The sequence below is a fragment of the Phodopus roborovskii genome, unplaced genomic scaffold (genome assembly GCF_943737965.1).
Source record: "Phodopus roborovskii unplaced genomic scaffold, PHOROB, whole genome shotgun sequence".
NCBI classification, from domain to species: domain Eukaryota; kingdom Metazoa; phylum Chordata; class Mammalia; order Rodentia; family Cricetidae; genus Phodopus; species Phodopus roborovskii.
In genome coordinates, this window is record NW_026125711.1 from 419,919 (window position 1) to 442,985 (window position 23,067).

Genomic DNA, 23,067 nt, shown 5'->3' on the forward strand with positions numbered 1-23,067 from the left:
TTGGACCTAAGGGGTGAACTTCAAGACACCTGGCAGCTCCAGATGCCACTAGGATAATGGAAAAGGAGAGGAAAGATGGGGGAGCCAGGTGGGATTCTTTTTCCTTTTCTTGTATTGTGTGTGTGTGTGTGTGTGTGTGTGTGTGTGTGTGTGTGTGTGTCTGTGTGTCTGTGTGTCTGTGGTGTGTTTGTGTGAGCATCCTGCTGGGGTGAGGGTCAGATAGGAAGGGACTGGAAGGCGAGCAGGTTTGGGGTGCATGATCTGAAATTTCCAAAGAATAAATAAAAAATTCTGTTTAAATTTGAAAAATAGTGTTTTTAAAAATTGAAGATTTAAATCAATAAATTGAAATGGCAAGAATAGCACAAATAGAGTGTGAGTGTTAATATTGTCAACTTGACTATAATAACCTAGAAAAGGGGCTTCCTCTGGGCAGGCCTGTGCTAGTAAGTTAATTATGCTCATTGAAATAGGGGGCCCGCCCACTATAGGTGGTGTGGTGTTCTGTCTGGGGAATCCTAGACTGTAGAAAGTAGAGGAATCAAGTGGAGAGTTTACATAGCATTTATCATGTGCTGATTGTGACTGCAATCTGACTTGCTACTTACCTTGGAAGTCTGTGAAACCCAGATAGGAGTTGTGGGACGTGGTGGACTCTATCCTTGAATTGAGAACCAAACCCTTCCTCTCTTATGTTGCCTTTGGAGAGGCATTCTAGAACCATACGCATAAATAACATAAGTTTTAAAAGTCGGGTAGTATTCAGGCTAGAGCTGAGAAAGCAATTGTGACTCTTAAAATGATCAGCAGCACAGGGAAAGCTGTGCTACACTGAGAACATGGGAAATGGGTTCTGGGGGCAAATCACAAGTCCTTGGAGACTCCATCCTGTGGTGATCTCAATTCATTTAAAGAGAGAAAGTCCAGGGAGAAACCTTCCTTTTTGTTCTAAGGCAACTGCCTAAGAAAGTGTCTTCCCTAGCCCTGTAGAACTTCTGTTTTTATTTTGTGTATCCACAGTTAAGAAACCTCAGAGTTTTCCATGTTTGAAACTGTTTGGGATGGCCACTCCACGACATTGCAACTCCTCCTCCCAAATTTAGGGGACAACTGCAGAAGAGGGTGGCAGAAACACTGTAAGACCCAGAAGTCAGAGAGGACTGTCACAAAACCATGTCGTTTAGACATGACAGGCAACGGCAGTCAATTACCAACAGCTATAATTGCAAACACAACACACAAGTCTGGCATATGATCTATCTAGTCACAATTCCAGCATAGCTGGAGGAGCAGTTCCCAAGGCTCCAATCCTGCTTGATTAGCTACAGGCAGTACAGTGGAGTGCCATACACTCATGTGCATATGGACAACAAGTTAGACTCAATGGATTACATATGAAAACAAGTGTGGTTGGTAGGGGATGTTAGAAGATAGACCGAGTGGTTGGGAGCAGGCAGTGAGTTTAAACACAACAGATATCCATGAATGAAAGAAAAGTAATTCAGATAATTCAAAGGAATGGATGAAAGTGTTGGAACTGTTCATGGGGGCATTTCAAGATGGAATAAATGAATCCCATACCATAAGATGGTCATGAGCCTGTGAGGACAAAGGGATGAAAGGTTATGGGTGAAGATGATGTGTTTGGGTGTCATGTTAGTAGGGGGTAGGGTTGTGATCGCTAGCTAGCCTTGTCGCCTTGACCATGGAGAAAGCTGAGTACTTCGCAGCAGGCATCTCTTTCTATTGGAGATGTTATTGTGGCCAGCTGCTTCAAACTCCTGCCATGGTGGACGAACACTTGAAGTATGAGAGGAGATAAACTTTCCCCCTGAAGTTGCTTTCATGAGGGTATTTTATCACAGCGGAAGGAAAATAAAATAAAGGTGAGAAAGGGAACAGGGTACTATGAAATAACTCGTTCCTTGATAGCCAGATAACTGAAATCATGAAGATATATTTTTCATTTCCTGGCTTGTTTATCCATTTCAAAAATTGCATTCTTCCATATTTAGGATTACATAAAACATAAGTATGTGTATGTAAAGATGCACGCTTCTCTATAAATACATTGCATATATAAGTCATTTGTCTATACAGCGTACCACATGATATTTAATTATAAGAAAATATATATTAATGTGCTTATATACTTTAAGATAATCAGCAGTAATAGTTATCCAAGTCATGCAAAAATTGGTCTGAAAAACCATTCTAAAGTAACAATAAACTATAGGGGTACACGATATGGAAAACCCTGACACTATTTGGTTATTTGAAATCATACATCAACAGTGACTAATCTCAATTGTTCTTTGACCAACCATTTACATCTTGCAAGCTTATGCATAAGCTATGGTTCACAACAGCATCGGCAATGGAGAGACTTATTTACTTATTTTCTTTTTTTTTTTATATTTAATTTTTTGCATCAACCTTAGGGTCAAACCTATTTGACAAGTTCATTTAAATGTTAATCCTTGCAATAGAGTCTCTTATTTCCATTCAAAGCTTGACTGTTGATGTTAAAGGAAAAGCAATAGGCCAGCTACCTTTGAATCGCTTTGACAAACATGCTGTTGGAACTTAATTTTTCTTCAGAAATGCCTGGAAATAAAGGGGAGGTGGAGAGCAGTCATGTGTGGTGGTACCAGACTCATAAGATTTCTTTTCATCTTGTTGTCGGTCATCTTGATGGTATTCAAACGCAGCCTTCAAATTAAATGAGTCATTCAAGGTTTTCAAACTGCTCCTGGGGTCTAATAATCGAAAAGATCACAGGTTTTCTGTGTTTGTTAATGATATGAACAGGAAGTTGCAGAATATGTATAAAGGGAAGTTTAAAATGTTGCTATCTAATTCCATTACACTCTTTCCCTCGTTATCTTCGAAGGTAACCATTTTATGACCAGTTGTCCTATTGAAAGTTAGTTTGCCATTGGGATCAAAACACACCAAAGTTATTCTGAACACTACATTTCGTATCTGTTTTAAGCAGCCTGAGCCATCGCACTGCTGACGATATTGCTTGAAAATGATAGCACGGTTGGTAAAGATGATGTGTAGAGGAAAGCTAACCTTGCAACGTGACCACTTCCAGGAGTATGTGCCAACTCTGTCGATCCTTACACCACATCTCATGCTGCACCCTTCAAGTTCTTTTTCATTGATGGTTCCTGGCCCAATTTTTCTGTGCTGCTGTGCCTGTAGCAAAGTCAGCCACTGTTGTTTATAAACAGGGTACAGCCATTCTAAAGGTATGAGGCGATCTTGTTCAAGAATAGTCGTGGAGGTCAGGTCACAGATGATATGCTGAAACCTCAGTTGTCTAAACACTGGTTGAAATACCAGCCCTTCTTCACTTTCAAGAAAAGTGATGCTATCAATGAATTCCATGTGCCTGGAAAGCCAGCTGTTGGCACTAGTGAAGAGGCGTGCCCAAGGAACCTTTCCAGCGAGGATTAAAATAAAGGAATATCCACTTTTTCAGTGTGTTATATAGATCAATTTCCCTTTGCAACACTAGTAGGTCGGATGACGAAACAAGTAGATACATGACCTTTATATCAATGTCTTTGTAAAGTCTAACACTTGGGTGTATCATCAAGTTGCAAAGAAGCCAGTCAAAGCACTGTGTCTTTACAGACTTCAATCTATATGTTTCTGCTGCTACATAGTATGAACACACAGTTTTCACATTAATGGTTTTCTTCATGGTCTCATTACACTGCTGAATCACGCGCTCTACCTGAAGCAGGCATGCTGCCGCCAAAACATGAGGAACTTGAAGGGGCTTCATTGGCAAGTCATCGTCCCTGTACAGTGAACCAAACACAAAGTCCAAAGACCTGATGTTTATGTCCTCGTTCTTGATCTCCAGTTCTACAATGTCACTGTGCCTTTCTTTCCAAGTATCTTTGAGCATATTAGCAAAGTACCCCGATTGGCATAAGAATGTTTTGTGCAAGGACCATATTTTCCCCAGCGCACGGATTTTAATATCGCTGGCTTCGCCACCCAAAAATAAAGTTTGGTAATTATGCATAGATGAGAGCTTCCTTCTTTTTCTCTGGATGAAATCGAAAACATACTGTAGAGTTACTACTACCTGGTTCTGAGGTCCATGAACGATCCAGCTCGGCCCCAAACAGTCCCAACTGCGCCATTTGCGCTTGCGACTGCCAGAAGACAAAATGGGACCCGCACTGCCTCCTGGTTGCTGTGGCTCTGTCAAACTGGAGTCCTCACATCTCCAGACTCTGCTGCTGCAAAGCCCCATTGATGAAATCTCCTAGAACTTCTGGAGGAGACTCTTGCAGAGGCCTCCCTCTCATGCCATTGCTGGAGAGTGCCAGACCGCCTGGGCTCACTGGCTTTCTCTAGCACAGTGTAAAACGTCACAGAGAAGGGAGGTCATTACTCACTGACTGCATCTGCAGTGTAGATAATGGCCCCACAGCTCCAGTGGCCCCGCCCCTGCCATCAGGTCTTTTTAAAACTATGAACAGTGACCTTCCTCCCTCCCTTTCTCCCTTTTCTTCCTCCTTCCTCCCCCTCCCTTCCCTTCTGACTGATTTCCTTGCTTCTCTCTTTCCTTGTTTCTGCATTTCCTTTCCCCATTCTCCTTCTCCTTTCCTCTGCCCCGGCCCCCCTTTCCTTCCATGGTTTCCAAAGGGTCACAATATGTCACTTAAGCTGACCTCACTCAAAGTCAAGAACCTGTAGCCTCACTCTTGTAAGCTGATTCTTTTTTTTTTTTTTCTGTAAAGATAACGACCGAGTCAAATCCATCTCGATGGGTGTTAAAGATTGTACATATTTCAACTCTTCACCCCTGGAGTAAGATAAAACACTCACCTGTCACAAGGGGCATAGGTGACTCAGACCTTTCATCCCAGCACTGGGGAGGCAGAGGCAGGCACAGGCGAGTCTCCGAGTTCGAGGCCAGCCTGGTCTACAGAGCAAGTTCCAGGACAACCCCCAAAGCAATACAGAGAGACCCTGTCTTGAAAAACAAAATAAAAAAACGCACCAATCAAAAGTCAATAGAATTGAAGGTAATAATTTACCAACAACATTTTAGCGAATTAAATGGTAAAAAACTTTTATTGCTTATTTTATTAGGCATTTTTGATTACGAGTATTAAATTCACATATGTGGTTGTATGCATATGCCCCTAATTTTTGTGTGCGCTTTGCCTATTCTTATATAGATTCAAAAATATTTGTTTGACTTAAGGTTCCTTATAATTCCAGTTATTTTGCTAATGTGCATATATTTGCATGGTTTATGATGTTTTTGTTTTATTCATTTGCATTTACCTATTAAGTTCCTATGGGACAATTTACACAAAATAAATTGCAAATCTTTAAAAGTGTCAATTTTTAATTATTTGCTTTTGATTCTATGAGTAAAACCCACTCACATCTGCAAAAAAGGTAAATGCCTTCGACATTTCCTTGCTGAACTTTAATAGCAAAATTGAACTATTTTTCTAAATCTAAATATTAACATTATATGCCTATGTAGAGTCTCATATTTTAAAATGACAGGTCACTTTGCAAAAGAGTATACTCATTGAAAGCCAGTTATGTTTTTGTTTTTGTTTTGAAACAGAAAATGTTGGTCTACATTCATACGCACATGGAGTAAATGAGGAATGTAATACCATGAAATTTACCATAGATTGTCTTTGAATGTTGGCATCGTGAGCTGTGTCAGATCCAAACCCTGACAGGACAGACTACATATTATTTTTTTTTTCCTTTTACATGCAGACTCTGTGAGTTAGGCTTTATTATCCAGTGTAAGTTCTGTCATGTCTTCACAAAGCAAAGCAATCTCATGGCGATTTGCATGGACAATGACGTTTAAATAGCCAAGGTTATTTTTACAGAAAAGCTTTTGTCTGTTCATTCCATGTCATGAAACCAGCAACTGATGCAGTGCTTGTCAGACGTTCATTATTTGTGAAATCAATTACTGGTACTTCAGCCCCATTTTCAAATATTAGTTTTGTTACGTTTTATGATCTTTCCCTTGTTTTAGTGTTATTTACAACTGACATCTCAAAATCATTCTAACCTGAATCCTGGCACTAGGTGTGTACCACTACCTCATAACTTCTGGCTGCTGGGATTAAAGGTGTGTGCCTGGCTTCTGTGGCTTGTGGCCCACTTTCCTTTCTGGATCTTCATGCAAGCTATAATAAATCATAAGTAATATTTGATTAGAAATTGTACTGCATATACGGATAGAAATGTGAATTTTGATACATGTGCAATGATTATATGAACTCAGTTAACATATCTATCATCTTCACATATTTTTTTTTGTGATGACATACTGAAAACATACTGTCAGTTATCTTGAAAAACTACAGTATATTCAATGACGTTTCCTGGCAGATTTGCAAGCATGGTTTTACACTCTGCTTCCCAGAAGCAGGTAAGAATAAAGTCCTGATAGGGTTAAAAGCATGAGAAACTTAACTTTCTTTTAGTGTGCATCCATTTTCAAAACTGCTTTGAACATTTTCTTTCCTCTAGGACGCATTGCCCTATAACTTGCCTGTCTAAACGTGTTAATTCTCCATCTGTATGATAGTTTGCAGAGGTAATAAGAATGTCTCATTTACTGTCTTCTTTGCTCTTCATCATCTCAGTTCTTATAAATCTGGTTTTGGTTGTACCTATGTAGGTTTTCTTAGATTTGGGACTGGCATATTATTTTCGCTGTTGGTTTACAGGAATAAACGGTGAGAAGGGTGGGGATCCCACTACACTAAATGCTCTTTGTAACTTTGATGCCAACAGTGTCAGTATCAGTTTTGGATTATACTGGCACCTTGGGCATTTTACCCCATTCAAGTGTCATCTGTTGTTTTTTAATTTTTTTTCTGCAGGAAGTGTTCATCATATTGTTGATTTTGTTGTTATTGTTTGTGCCCTTGGTGCTACATCGTGTCTTCACAAATATGGATTTGCATTTCCTTCCACTTTTTCTTTTTTCTTTTTTTTTTTTTTTTTTTTTTTTTTTTTTTTTTTTGCTATACTCACTCCACTTTTAATTCTTAAATAATGATTTCTCCACTTTCTTTGTTTGGTTTGTTGTACTTAACTAGTTTAGACTTTTAGCAACTCTGGAGGCAAGTCTTCTTTCTCCTTTGATCATGTCGCATAATATTGTTGTGTATATTATTGTCTGTTGGCTGCCATAGTGTTTTGGGTCTTCCTCCAACTCCTCCACTATTTACATTGAGAAATAGCTGTCAATGTGATAGGTGTTCCTTCATATGTGGTATGCATGGTTTCTCTTACAACTTTCAATATACATTCTTTGTATATTACTTAATGTTTTATCTATGCCACACTCTGGGCATTTTCTTTCTGGTTGTCTCTATTTGGGGTACTGTGTTTTCATTGAGTTTGGATGGGTGCACCTATTCTTAGTTTGAGGAAGTTATCTATGAAGTTTTTGAAGATCTGGTCTATGTTGTTGGCTTGCCATTGTTCCCCCTCATATATGTTTATGTTCACACATTCCTACTGCTCCATTCTTAAAGATTTGCCATGTTCCCAGCTCATTTCGTCTAGGTTCCGTCATTTATCTTTAAGCTCATTGTCCTTGATTTCTTTGGGCTCTGTCTTTGTGTCTTCTCAATGCCTTGAAGTCTTTGAGAAGGTTTATGATTCTTCTTTCAACTTTTGTGTCCTGGAGTTCACCTATGTGATTCCCATCGGTAAGCATTTTTAAGACCGTTAGGTTGTAGAGAGAGGATACTGGCTTGCTCTTTTATTTTGTTCATAATAAAGATGATATCTGGGCAAGTGCACTTACTTTGTTAGTTCTGAGTATGCAAAGATTGGAGCAGAGTGGCGGCAAAGGGAAGATGAGTTGATGTGGTAGGTCTAGCAGTTGGAAATGACTTTGGGGGATGGATTCAGATGGACAGAGGGTACTGGGATGGTACACAGGATGGTTTCCTGTCCCAAGATGAGAGTATAGGAGTAGATAGGTCTGAGTGGAAATGGTGGATATATGAGAGAGCCCTATGTTTTGGTGAGTAGGTAAAAAGGCTAGTGCTCGAGCAAGAGCTCTTGTGCCGTGAAGGCAGGAAGGCCAGACTAGGCTGTACTGGTGTGCTGGGTGTGGGACCAGAATGAGTATGGTAGGTTGCAGAAAATGTCTGGGTGAAGTTGCCCTATTTTAGCTTTATGGCAATGCTGGGGTTTGAACCCAGAGCCTTATGTGTACCAGGCAGGCACTTTACCACTGAGCTATGTCTCCAACGGAGTAAATGTACATTGGTAATTATACATACATTATATTTCTTCTACTGTAATCAAATGAGCAATGACAATATGAATAATGGCAAATTTATTTCTTCCTCTATGACCAATTATTCCTCTCACTGAGGGAATAAACATGAACAAAATAATTGCCTAAAGGAACTTTTGCTCCCTTTCACAGGGAAAGCTCTTACTATGTCATTGTGGTGTACGATAGTGCGGTTTTCTCTTTGTTGGTTTGTTGCGATGTTGGTGTTGGTGTTGGTGTTGGAAACCAGTGCCTAGAGCATGCAGGCAAAGCTCTCCCACTGAGCTGCATCTCAGGCCTGTTATGATTTTTAACTTATTTATGGAGAAAATAAAGTTCCTTTCCCTTCTTAGAGATAATGAAAAGCTTCACATATGAAGGTAGCTTGAGACTTATCACTTTTATTATTTACTCTTGGCTGAGATAATGTCCATATTATATTTAGCTAACTCAGTGGGTGGGATATGTTTTGGTTAATGATAAGCCTTTGGCCATAACATATCCCATGATTTACAAATTACTGAGTTTTCTCTTCACTGGTTTTCATCTATTTCTCTGAGTACGTTTGGTCTGGTTTCCTATTCTTCTTTATGTGTACAGAATAATGCACATTTGTCACTTTTCTACATGGAACAAATTTAAGAAGACTGTGGTTTCCTGTGTTCCTTTGGTTTTCTTTAAGATTTGGTGAGCTTGAGATTTAGTGTTCATTTTACTATTGAATTCTTTGGGGAAATTGTTCTAAATGTTCATTTACTGTGTGATTGCTGTTGGTCACTTCAAAGTTCTGTATTTCCCTGAGTCATTTAAGCTATATGTCTAAACCATTGGTCATTTCATTTAAATTTCCTAACAATTGGATACATGCTGCACCCGTTCTCATTTTTACTTCAGTGAAAGGCTGAGTATACAAAAATGCTAACGAATATAAGCTTGCACATGAAAATAGACACAAATAGTCCTCAGTCATATTTCAAAAGATGTAGATTTTTATTTCGAAATCAAGGCTCACTCAGAGTGGTGACAGAAAGGAAGAGCCATGTTTTCTGTGACTAACTGTGGAAAGGCAGTTTCCCCTGGCCTGCATGGGCACAATCACCACATGTTGTTTCCCATGCAAAGGAGCCTGTATCCATAGAGCATGTCAAACTCACACCTTGCTCTTCCTTGTTTTTCAATGACCACTTCTTGGCTAGGACAGTTGAATTCTATTTTAAAACCTGTAGACCAGGCATTCTCACAATATAGACTTTTCATTGGATTGTGTTGAAAATAAAGACCAACTCAGGAGGAATGGTGTTTAATCCTGCAGTCTTCCAGTCTGCTGACATGGAACGTCTCTTTACACATCCCATTTCCCCCTCTCCTTTATTTTATAACTTTCTACACACAGACAACTTATAAATGTTACTGATCTTGGAAATCAATGTGTTTGGGACTAAGTTGCCTTTATTGGTTAGTTTCCCTGAAGTATAATTTCTCTTCTGCAACCAGCGCAAACCCCACAAAGAAAAATCGGTCTTGTGCCCACCCTCAAATTCCTCTGTAGGAAACACACACACACACACACACACACACACACACACACACACACTGGCCCACCAGTAGCTGCTTGTCAAATATGCCTTTGCTTATCTTGGTCTCTGGATCCATGTCTCTCACTGTCCTTGGAATCTCCTCTCAGACCTCTAAGAAAACCTACCAAAAACTTCTGAGCTCTTACCCAAACTCACTCCTGGTCCTCATGCTGCTGCTCCACAGTTCCCTTTCCCTCTTGTGCCTGAGATCTAAAGCACTTCCCCAGACAATCTTCCATCCTGTCTCCCAAGCCACAAACCTTTAGGATCGCCTGTCTTCCTGCCATGTGGTCCTCATCTTTGGTTCATGCCTCAATCCAAACACAACTCAGCTCTTTTTGTTTATCAGTTCCTATTGGATTGAAAAATCTCATCCTGCACGGGAGCTCCTTAGGCCAGAAGTACACAACCCAGGATAGCTTCAGGAAGTCCCTGAAACTGAACAGATTCACCAGGCCCCTCCCTTCCAAGAGGGAGCAACAAAGACTGCTGTGAGTCACTCTCAGATACGCCTACCACAAAGAAGCCTCTGAGACAGACTCTTACTGGAAGGAGCAGAGATCAGGCATGCTGCCTGGAAGAGGTTTAGACCAACCGAGTCCCCTGGAAAGAACCCTTCCCAAGCCTCTGAGAAGCCCGAAGGCTGTCAGTGTGCTCCAGGTTCCTCCACGTAATGGGCAGTCATCACCCATGTGGATGCAGCTGTGTCACCGTGTCACATTTATGCTCCTGTAACCCCTCACTCATATTCCTATCAATAACCCCAATAAAAGACATTGGTTCACTATATTGGATTTGGTGCAATCCATACTTTGACCTGTTGTGAGTTTTCTGTGTGGGGTCAGTAGAGGTGTATGTTTTGTCTCCTAGGAAATGTCTTGTTCCATGCCAGCTCTCCCTTCATGTGTCCACTCACAGATAATTACCACAGTCTGAGTCTAGGGCCACATCAACTCACCTTGCTCCATCTATTGGTGTTTAGTCCTTACTGTCTGTGGTTTGTATTTTTGCAGTGACCCTCACTAGTGTCCTCACTTCTATAAACCTACAATTCATCCTTTAAGTACCACTGGAAAAGCTTATCCAGAATATTCAGTATACTTTCCTATGCTGCAAAATCATCGCTGACTGCTCAAATCCTTCAAACAATGTTTCACTCCAGGAGGGACACTGGTACATCTCCAACACTGGGTTCCTAATGTGCCAAAGACATAGGCAATACTCAGAACCTGAGATCCTCCCAGGAACCTCCATTCATGTGTGCACAGCGTTGTTTGCAGTCTACTGTATATTTGATTGGTCTGTGCTCATCTCTTATTGACATCTCGTTAATGAGAAAGCAATATCTAGATCCTAAAGGCAAATCTGCCAAACGTCCTATATGAAACAATATGTCCCCACTGACATCTGCAGAATTCACTACTCATGTGTGAGTCACTCTTCTCCTAAATTAAAATCATCTCACGGTAGCCATGGAGACAGCTCTGCAGTGGCCAGCATCAGCATCCTGGCTACTCTGTGAACAATAGGACTTGTGATTTCCTGGACACACTCTCCTGTGTCAGGGATCAGCAGGAAGCCTACCCCAGTAAGAATGTGGGAGCCACTGATGCCACAATGAGCTTGGGGTGTATGTGATCTGCACCACAGAATGAGAAAATGCTCCCCATCCCCCAGCACTTGCTTTTCAGTCACAGAAGAGGCTTGTCACATGCTGCTCCCTCTGGCTGTCTGCCTCAGGCAGCTTCTCTGCTTCCACTGCTCCTTGGTATTGTGTGTGGCCCTTCCTCAGGTGCCTGTCTCTCATTACTCCCCAAGACACCCTCCCCATATCCCCATCCTCAGAGGAGAGGCAGGGAGGGTGAACTGAAATCTCAATACCAGTCTCCCGAGAGCCGAAAGCAACTTCAATCTTGGGTTTGCCAGTGGATACATACAGAAGCAATGCATTCCCCAGAATTCAGAGTGCTGGCAGCTGAGACACTTGTGTTTCACATAAAAGGGTATCATATAATAGTCCTGTGTTCCCAAACTACAAAGTTGATGTACAATTCAGTGATGAGATGGCATTAAACATTGCCCCAAGGTATTTGGTGTAGCTCCTCTCTAATCCCCCCACTCCTATAAGAGACCAGTTTCTTTCTCTTGTCTTATAGGGTGGTTTTATACATTAGCTGTATTGGACTAATTAGTTATTGACAATGCACATGAGAATAATATCACTAAAACTCACCTGACTTTCCAATTCCTCTTGATATTAATTATAAAGGCATTCTCATTGCTATATACTCAGACGTAACTCTCAAAACATCATGGTATTTTATGATTTGAAAAAAATCTCAATAAGACAAATTTAAAGATATTATGAATTATTTTTGAAGAAATAATTGCCACCAGGACATCCCCATTAATGAAAGTTTAATAACTATGTATTACAGATGCACATGCATATTTATGGCTATTAGTCTTCACATAGACCTATTTTTCTACATTCTGTATTTTCAGTTGAAGGGAACATTGTCATTTACTTTTACTTTGAGCATAATAATGGCGGGGTACAATGATAGAAGCACTGCATAATGCACAACATTGTAAAATGTGTATCTATTATTGGTGTGTGTATTTGTGTGTGTGTGTTTGTGTGTCCATGCACACTTGTGTGAATGCCACAGAATGTGTCCTGGGAAGGATTATCAGACAACTTTTTGAAGGCAGTTGTCAATTTTTGCCTCAATACATGTTCCATGAACGTAACTCAAGTTACCCGACTTATATAGCAGATACCTTTTTTCCTGCTGAGCTCCCTTGCTGTCCATTTTCTATAACATTCTATAATATGAAAATACAGTTGTACTTCATTCTGTAGGAAGGAGTCTACATATATACACTGCTAATTGTTTGTTTTGTGTCAACTCTCAGTCTAAATGCCATCCAAATAATTAATTCAAGAGGAACACAAGTCTCATTGTCCTTGTTTATAAACCCTTCCCCAGTGTCTTAGAGTTTCTATTTCTGGCATTGCTTATAAAGGAAAATATTTAATTGGGAATGGCTTACAGTTCAGAAGTTTAAACCATTATCATCATCGTGGAAAGCATGGAGGCATTTTGACAAACATGGTGCTAGAGAAAGTTGTGAGAATTATGCATCCAGGTTGGCAGGCAGCATGAAGAGATGGCCACATTATATGTGGCTTGAGCTTCTGAAATCTCAAGCCCATCCAGTAATGACACACCTCCTTCAACAAAGCCACACCTATTCAAACAAGACCACAACTCTTTATAGGGCCACTTGTTATGGCCAAGCATTCAAACACATGAGTCTATGGGGCCATTCATGTGCAAGCCATCATACCCAGCTACATAGAAGAGACCATAAAGAGAAGAGCACTAATACAATAAATCTAAGAGGAAAGAGTGACCAACTGACCAGAGGGACACAAATAAATTTTCCAATGACTGACTTCCTTTGTTTCTCCTTCCAATATAATCTGCTGGCTAACTATGTGATGGAAGGCAGATCTTTAGAATGTTAATTCACTCTCTTCTCAGATTGTTGGTTCTGTGAATAAAACACAGCTTAAAGATTGAGTTCCTGAAATTTACCTTTGCGACCAGGAGTATGGGTTACTGCTTACATTATGTCATGTGAAATAAGCCTCGAGCAGGAAACAAATGAGGCATGAGCTTACTCATATGTCTAATCTATAAAATGTCACACTCACCATGTCTGAGCTAATAGTCCTCAGAGGATTAGAGGTGAGAGGAATCACTGTTCAAAGATTAAAGATGCTCACTTAGAAGGTGATTAGAGAGTAAGATTTAATGTACACCCTGATTATTACACTTTTCATAATGTATTATACATGTGAAATTTGCTCAGAGTTGAAATCAAAATTACCACCGAAATACAATGGCAACTATATGAGAGGATATGCACGTTAATTGCTTTAATGTGCTCATGTGAGTAAGAAGAGAGAGTACATGCTAACTATTTGCCATAATGGTCAGGGTGGACACTAGGCATGAAAGCTTTATACACAATTAAAAAGAAAATAATCCTGGTATTCTATCTTGATATAGGACCATATATTAATTTACCTTTCAGGTCTGAGAAGCAAAGCTTTCAATAACTATAGATTGAGAAATCAAGATATTGCATGAAAAAAACAGACTTAAACAATACATGTTCACAAATACAACACAACAGAATGAAATGTAAGGAAAATTCCAAACCAAGGAATTTAACTATTCTCACAAAAAAATAGGCAATACATAATCTCAATTGATCAAAAGCCAAAAGAAAAAAAGGAGAGGGAGTCCACCCACAATAACACAACCACCACCAGATCCAAAATGAACAAGAATTGACAAAAATTATTATTTGACAGTTTTGTGTGTCAATATAATGAATTATAATGAATATTAGTCATTTTCAGTCCCTGTTCCTTTGTCTCATCCATTCTTCTGCTGGAACTCTTCTTTTCAAAGAGTTTTTCTTTGGTGTGAGGCCAACTGCATTCAATTAAAGTTTCCTGCCTGGTTATGCACGAGAGGTTATTTAATCAAACAAGGGAATCTTCCTAGTGGTTACAGCATTGAAGAAAATGACACCTTCTCCCTCAATGAACACTAATTGCCAGTATTCATTCAAAAAGGGATGGATCTTCATGGTGTCCTCCCACATTCTTGATGAAATGTTGAGGGTTATCTTGTACAGATAACCACAGCTGTCTGTTACATTCTTTCTTCCCTCTCATTTCTGATGTCCTCCAAGGCTTGACGAAGGTGAAATAGCTCCCCTATTAATGACCAAGACTGCCACCATGGCTCTTTCTCTACACTTTGTGCAGTTATGTGTTTCTAGATTAACCACTACCTGCTGTAATATGAACCTTCTGTGATGAAGGCTGAGTAAAACAGTAATCTTTATGTATAAACATGAGTATTCAGAAAGCAGCTTGACAAAATTGACCATTTAGCAAAATGAGAGCTGTAAGTTCACACCTAGGGTCAGTGAACTCTTCAGCTATGAGTTCTTAACCTAGTTCACAAAATCAAGCATAAGTTCTTCTCTGTGCAGTGGCCTTGGAAACCAATAAGAAAATAATTACCCCAGCTGATGCTACTATTGCCTTCAAAGGCATATCTTTAGAGGCTGATTGTTATTGAAGCTCAAATGTTCACAGCGAGGTAACATATTGATGACTTCTCTCCAACAGCCTGCATAGCACCTTCTGGCACTATGAAGTCTAGCTTGTCTAGAGGCTCCTTCCAGCTCAGTTTCAGCTTGATTTATCCATTTCCTGTGACCAAAGTGTCTTCATCTATAGCATATTATCTTCAAGTTCTTATAGATAGCTAAGTGCCATATAAGAAACTCATAAGGAAGTATCCCACACTGGACACTGGGATGACTTCTGGGAAGAATGTTAAGAGCAAGTTTTATTCCCTTCCTATTTCATGTCCAAACTTGTTAAGGAAGAGAGAGATTGCACTTATGTTTAGAAAAAATACTTCAGCTATTTGCACTTTTGGAAACAACTAGCTTGTAATGATTAATTAGAATTTTAGCTTCTATAAGAGACCAGTTTCTTTCTCTTGTCTTATAGGGTGGTTTTATACATTAGCTGTATTGGACTAATTAGATATTGACAATGCCCATGAGAATAATATCACTAGAACTCACCTGACTTTCTAATTCCTCTTGATATTAATTATAAAGGCATTCTCATTGCTATATACTCAGTCTTAACTCTCAAAACATCATGGTCTTTTAGAATTTGAAAAAAATATCTCAATACGACAAATTTAAAGATATTATGAACATTAAGAGCATTGATATTGAGGAATATTAATGACCATTGGTTGTCAATTCTTGTTCATTTTGGATCTGGTGGTGGTTGTGTTATTGTGGGTGGACTCCCTCTCCTTTTTTTCTTTTGGCTTTTGATCAATTGAGATTATGTATTGCCTATTTTTTTGTGAGAATAGTTAAATTCCTTGGTTTGGAATTTTCCTTACATTTCATTCTGTTGTGTTGTATTTGTGAACATGTATTGTTTAAGTCTGTTTTTTTCATGCAATATCTTGATTTCTCAATCTATAGTTATTGAAAGCTTTGCTTCTCAGACCTGAAAGGTAAATTAATATATGGTCCTATATCAAGATAGAATACCAGGATTATTTTCTTTTTAATTGTGTATAAAGCTTTCATGCCTAGTGTCCACCCTGACCATTATGGCAAATAGTTAGCATGTACTCTCTCTTCTTACTCACATGAGCACATTAAAGCAATTAACGTGCATATCCTCTCATATAGTTGCCATTGTATTTCGGTGGTAATTTTGATTTCAACTCTGAGCAAATTTCACATGTATAATACATTATGAAAAGTGTAATAATCAGGGTGTACATTAAATCTTACTCTCTAATCACCTTCTAAGTGAGCATCTTTAATCTTTGAACAGTGATTCCTCTCACCTCTAATCCTCTGAGGACTATTAGCTCAGACATGGTGAGTGTGACATTTTATAGATTAGACATATGAGTAAGCTCATGCCTCATTTGTTTCCTGCTCGAGGCTTATTTCACATGACATAATGTAAGCAGTAACCCATACTCCTGGTCGCAAAGGTAAATTTCAGGAACTCAATCTTTAAGCTGTGTTTTATTCACAGAACCAACAATCTGAGAAGAGAGTGAATTAACATTCTAAAGATCTGCCTTCCATCACATAGTTAGCCAGCAGATTATATTGGAAGGAGAAACAAAGGAAGTCAGTCATTGGAAAATTTATTTGTGTCCCTCTGGTCAGTTGGTCACTCTTTCCTCTTAGATTTATTGTATTAGTGCTCTTCTCTTTATGGTCTCTTCTATGTAGCTGGGTATGATGGCTTGCACATGAATGGCCCCATAGACTCATGTGTTTGAATGCTTGGCCATAACAAGTGGCCCTATAAAGAGTTGTGGTCTTGTTTGAATAGGTGTGGCTTTGTTGAAGGAGGTGTGTCATTACTGGATGGGCTTGAGATTTCAGAAGCTCAAGCCACATATAATGTGGCCATCTCTTCATGCTGCCTGCCAACCTGGATGCATAATTCTCACAACTTTCTCTAGCACCATGTTTGTCAAAATGCCTCCATGCTTTCCACGATGATGATAATGGTTTAAACTTCTGAACTGTAAGCCATTCCCAATTAAATATTTTCCTTTATAAGCAATGCCAGAAATAGAAACTCTAAGACACTGGGGAAGGGTTTATAAACAAGGACAATGAGACTTGTGTTCCTCTTGAATTAATTATTTGGATGGCATTTAGACTGAGAGTTGACACAAAACAAACAATTAGCAGTGTATATATGTAGACTCCTTCCTACAGAATGAAGTACAACTGTATTTTCATATTATAGAATGTTATAGAAAATGGACAGCAAGGGAGCTCAGCAGGAAAAAAGGTATCTGCTATATAAGTCGGGTAACTTGAGTTACGTTCATGGAACATGTATTGAGGCAAAAATTGACAACTGCCTTCAAAAAGTTGTCTGATAATCCTTCCCAGGACACATTCTGTGGCATTCACACAAGTGTGCATGGACACACAACACACACACACACAAATACACACACCAATAATAGATACACATTTTACAATGTTGTGCATTATGCAGTGCTTCTATCATTGTACCCCGCCATTATTATGCTCAAAGTAAAAGTAAATGACAATGTTCCCTTCAACTGAAAATACAGAATGTAGAAAAATAGGTCTATGTGAAGACTAATAGCCATAAATATGCATGTGCATCTGTAATACATAGTTATTAAACTTTCATTAATGGGGATGTCCTGGTGGCAATTATTTCTTCAAAAATAATTCATAATATCTTTAAATTTGTCTTATTGAGATTTTTTTCAAATCATAAAATACCATGATGTTTTGAGAGTTACGTCTGAGTATATAGCAATGAGAATGCCTTTATAATTAATATCAAGAGGAATTGGAAAGTCAGGTGAGTTTTAGTGATATTATTCTCATGTGCATTGTCAATAACTAATTAGTCCAATACAGCTAATGTATAAAACCACCCTATAAGACAAGAGAAAGAAACTGGTCTCTTATAGGAGTGGGGGGATTAGAGAGGAGCTACACCAAATACCTTGGGGCAATGTTTAATGCCATCTCATCACTGAATTGTACATCAACTTTGTAGTTTGGGAACACAGGACTATTATATGATACCCTTTATGTGAAACACAAGTGTCTCAGCTGCCAGCACTCTGAATTCTGGGGAATGCATTGCTTCTGTATGTATCCACTGGCAAACCCAAGATTGAAGTTGCTTTCGGCTCTCGGGAGACTGGTATTGAGATTTCAGTTCACCCTCCCTGCCTCTCCTCTGAGGATGGGGATATGGGGAGGGTGTCTTGGGGAGTAATGAGAGACAGGCACCTGAGGAAGGGCCACACACAATACCAAGGAGCAGTGGAAGCAGAGAAGCTGCCTGAGGCAGACAGCCAGAGGGAGCAGCATGTGACAAGCCTCTTCTGTGACTGAAAAGCAAGTGCTGGGGGATGGGGAGCATTTTCTCATTCTGTGGTGCAGATCACATACACCCCAAGCTCATTGTGGCATCAGTGGCTCCCACATTCTTACTGGGGTAGGCTTCCTGCTGATCCCTGACACAGGAGAGTGTGTCCAGGAAATCACAAGTCCTATTGTTCACAGAGTAGCCAGGATGCTGATGCTGGCCACTGCAGAGCTGTCTCCATGGCTACCGTGAGATGATTTTAATTTAGGAGAAGAGTGACTCACACATGAGTAGTGAATTCTGCAGATGTCAGTGGGGACATATTGTTTCATATAGGACGTTTGGCAGATTTGCCTTTAGGATCTAGATATTGCTTTCTCATTAACGAGATGTCAATAAGAGATGAGCACAGACCAATCAAATATACAGTAGACTGCAAACAACGCTGTGCACACATGAATGGAGGTTCCTGGGAGGATCTCAGGTTCTGAGTATTGCCTATGTCTTTGGCACATTAGGAACCCAGTGTTGGAGATGTACCAGTGTCCCTCCTGGAGTGAAACATTGTTTGAAGGATTTGAGCAGTCAGCGATGATTTTGCAGCATAGGAAAGTATACTGAATATTCTGGATAAGCTTTTCCAGTGGTACTTAAAGGATGAATTGTAGGTTTATAGAAGTGAGGACACTAGTGAGGGTCACTGCAAAAATACAAACCACAGACAGTAAGGACTAAACACCAATAGATGGAGCAAGGTGAGTTGATGTGGCCCTAGACTCAGACTGTGGTAATTATCTGTGAGTGGACACATGAAGGGAGAGCTGGCATGGAACAAGACATTTCCTAGGAGACAAAACATACACCTCTACTGACCCCACACAGAAAACTCACAACAGGTCAAAGTATGGATTGCACCAAATCCAATATAGTGAACCAATGTCTTTTATTGGGGTTATTGATAGGAATATGAGTGAGGGGTTACAGGAGCATAAATGTGACACGGTGACACAGCTGCATCCACATGGGTGATGACTGCCCATTACGTGGAGGAACCTGGAGCACACTGACAGCCTTCGGGCTTCTCAGAGGCTTGGGAAGGGTTCTTTCCAGGGGACTCGGTTGGTCTAAACCTCTTCCAGGCAGCATGCCTGATCTCTGCTCCTTCCAGTAAGAGTCTGTCTCAGAGGCTTCTTTGTGGTAGGCGTATCTGAGAGTGACTCACAGCAGTCTTTGTTGCTCCCTCTTGGAAGGGAGGGGCCTGGTGAATCTGTTCAGTTTCAGGGACTTCCTGAAGCTATCCTGGGTTGTGTACTTCTGGCCTAAGGAGCTCCCGTGCAGGATGAGATTTTTCAATCCAATAGGAACTGATAAACAAAAAGAGCTGAGTTGTGTTTGGATTGAGGCATGAACCAAAGATGAGGACCACATGGCAGGAAGACAGGCGATCCTAAAGGTTTGTGGCTTGGGAGACAGGATGGAAGATTGTCTGGGGAAGTGCTTTAGATCTCAGGCACAAGAGGGAAAGGGAACTGTGGAGCAGCAGCATGAGGACCAGGAGTGAGTTTGGGTAAGAGCTCAGAAGTTTTTGGTAGGTTTTCTTAGAGGTCTGAGAGGAGATTCCAAGGACAGTGAGAGACATGGATCCAGAGACCAAGATAAGCAAAGGCATATTTGACAAGCAGCTACTGGTGGGCCAGTGTGTGTGTGTGTGTGTGTGTGTGTGTGTGTGTGTGTGTGTTTCCTACAGAGGAATTTGAGGGTGGGCACAAGACCGATTTTTCTTTGTGGGGTTTGCGCTGGTTGCAGAAGAGAAATTATACTTCAGGGAAACTAACCAATAAAGGCAACTTAGTCCCAAACACATTGATTTCCAAGATCAGTAACATTTATAAGTTGTCTGTGTGTAGAAAGTTATAAAATAAAGGAGAGGGGGAAATGGGATGTGTAAAGAGACGTTCCATGTCAGCAGACTGGAAGACTGCAGGATTAAACACCATTCCTCCTGAGTTGGTCTTTATTTTCAACACAATCCAATGAAAAGTCTATATTGTGAGAATGCCTGGTCTACAGGTTTTAAAATAGAATTCAACTGTCCTAGCCAAGAAGTGGTCATTGAAAAACAAGGAAGAGCAAGGTGTGAGTTTGACATGCTCTATGGATACAGGCTCCTTTGCATGGGAAACAACATGTGGTGATTGTGCCCATGCAGGCCAGGGGGAAACTGCCTTTCCACAGTTAGTCACAGAAAACATGGCTCTTCCTTTCTGTCACCACTCTGAGTGAGCCTTGATTTCGAAATAAAAATCTACATCTTTTGAAATATGACTGAGGACTATTTGTGTCTATTTTCATGTGCAAGCTTATATTCGTTAGCATTTTTGTATACTCAGCCTTTCACTGAAGTAAAAATGAGAACGGGTGCAGCATGTATCCAATTGTTAGGAAATTTAAATGAAATGACCAATGGTTTAGACATATAGCTTAAATGACTCAGGGAAATACAGAACTTTGAAGTGACCAACAGCAATCACACAGTAAATGAACATTTAGAACAATTTCCCCAAAGAATTCAATAGTAAAATGAACACTAAATCTCAAGCTCACCAAATCTTAAAGAAAACCAAAGGAACACAGGAAACCACAGTCTTCTTAAATTTGTTCCATGTAGAAAAGTGACAAATGTGCATTATTCTGTACACATAAAGAAGAATAGGAAACCAGACCAAACGTACTCAGAGAAATAGATGAAAACCAGTGAAGAGAAAACTCAGTAATTTGTAAATCATGGGATATGTTATGGCCAAAGGCTTATCATTAACCAAAACATATCCCACCCACTGAGTTAGCTAAATATAATATGGACATTATCTCAGCCAAGAGTAAATAATAAAAGTGATAAGTCTCAAGCTACCTTCATATGTGAAGCTTTTCATTATCTCTAAGAAGGGAAAGGAACTTTATTTTCTCCATAAATAAGTTAAAAATCATAACAGGCCTGAGATGCAGCTCAGTGGGAGAGCTTTGCCTGCATGCTCTAGGCACTGGTTTCCAACACCAACACCAACACCAACATCGCAACAAACCAACAAAGAGAAAACCGCACTATCGTACACCACAATGACATAGTAAGAGCTTTCCCTGTGAAAGGGAGCAAAAGTTCCTTTAGGCAATTATTTTGTTCATGTTTATTCCCTCAGTGAGAGGAATAATTGGTCATAGAGGAAGAAATAAATTTGCCATTATTCATATTGTCATTGCTCATTTGATTACAGTAGAAGAAATATAATGTATGTATAATTACCAATGTACATTTACTCCGTTGGAGACATAGCTCAGTGGTAAAGTGCCTGCCTGGTACACATAAGGCTCTGGGTTCAAACCCCCAGCATTGCCATAAAGCTAAAATAGGGCAACTTCACCCAGACATTTTCTGCAACCTACCATACTCATTCTGGTCCCACACCCAGCACACCAGTACAGCCTAGTCTGGCCTTCCTGCCTTCACGGCACAAGAGCTCTTGCTCGAGCACTAGCCTTTTTACCTACTCACCAAAACATAGGGCTCTCTCATATATCCACCATTTCCACTCAGACCTATCTACTCCTATACTCTCATCTTGGGACAGGAAACCATCCTGTGTACCATCCCAGTACCCTCTGTCCATCTGAATCCATCCCCCAAAGTCATTTCCAACTGCTAGACCTACCACATCAACTCATCTTCCCTTTGCCGCCACTCTGCTCCAATCTTTGCATACTCAGAACTAACAAAGTAAGTGCACTTGCCCAGATATCATCTTTATTATGAACAAAATAAAAGAGCAAGCCAGTATCCTCTCTCTACAACCTAACGGTCTTAAAAATGCTTACCGATGGGAATCACATAGGTGAACTCCAGGACACAAAAGTTGAAAGAAGAATCATAAACCTTCTCAAAGACTTCAAGGCATTGAGAAGACACAAAGACAGAGCCCAAAGAAATCAAGGACAATGAGCTTAAAGATAAATGACGGAACCTAGACGAAATGAGCTGGGAACATGGCAAATCTTTAAGAATGGAGCAGTAGGAATGTGTGAACATAAACATATATGAGGGGGAACAATGGCAAGCCAACAACATAGACCAGATCTTCAAAAACTTCATAGATAACTTCCTCAAACTAAGAATAGGTGCACCCATCCAAACTCAATGAAAACACAGTACCCCAAATAGAGACAACCAGAAAGAAAATGCCCAGAGTGTGGCATAGATAAAACATTAAGTAATATACAAAGAATGTATATTGAAAGTTGTAAGAGAAACCATGCATACCACATATGAAGGAACACCTATCACATTGACAGCTATTTCTCAATGTAAATAGTGGAGGAGTTGGAGGAAGACCCAAAACACTATGGCAGCCAACAGACAATAATATACACAACAATATTATGCGACATGATCAAAGGAGAAAGAAGACTTGCCTCCAGAGTTGCTAAAAGTCTAAACTAGTTAAGTACAACAAACCAAACAAAGAAAGTGGAGAAATCATTATTTAAGAATTAAAAGTGGAGTGAGTATAGCAAAAAAAAAAAAAAAAAAAAAAAAAGAAAAGAAAAGAAAAAAGAAAAAGTGGAAGGAAATGCAAATCCATATTTGTGAA

At 39.9% G+C, this 23,067-nt stretch overlaps 1 pseudogene; it reads right to left on the minus strand.

Annotated features, from left to right (window-relative positions):
- Positions 1-2,775: 2,775 nt before the first annotated feature.
- On the minus strand, positions 2,776-4,279 carry LOC127217532 (germ cell-less protein-like 2; annotated as a pseudogene).
- Between the last annotated feature and the right edge of the window lie 18,788 nt (positions 4,280-23,067).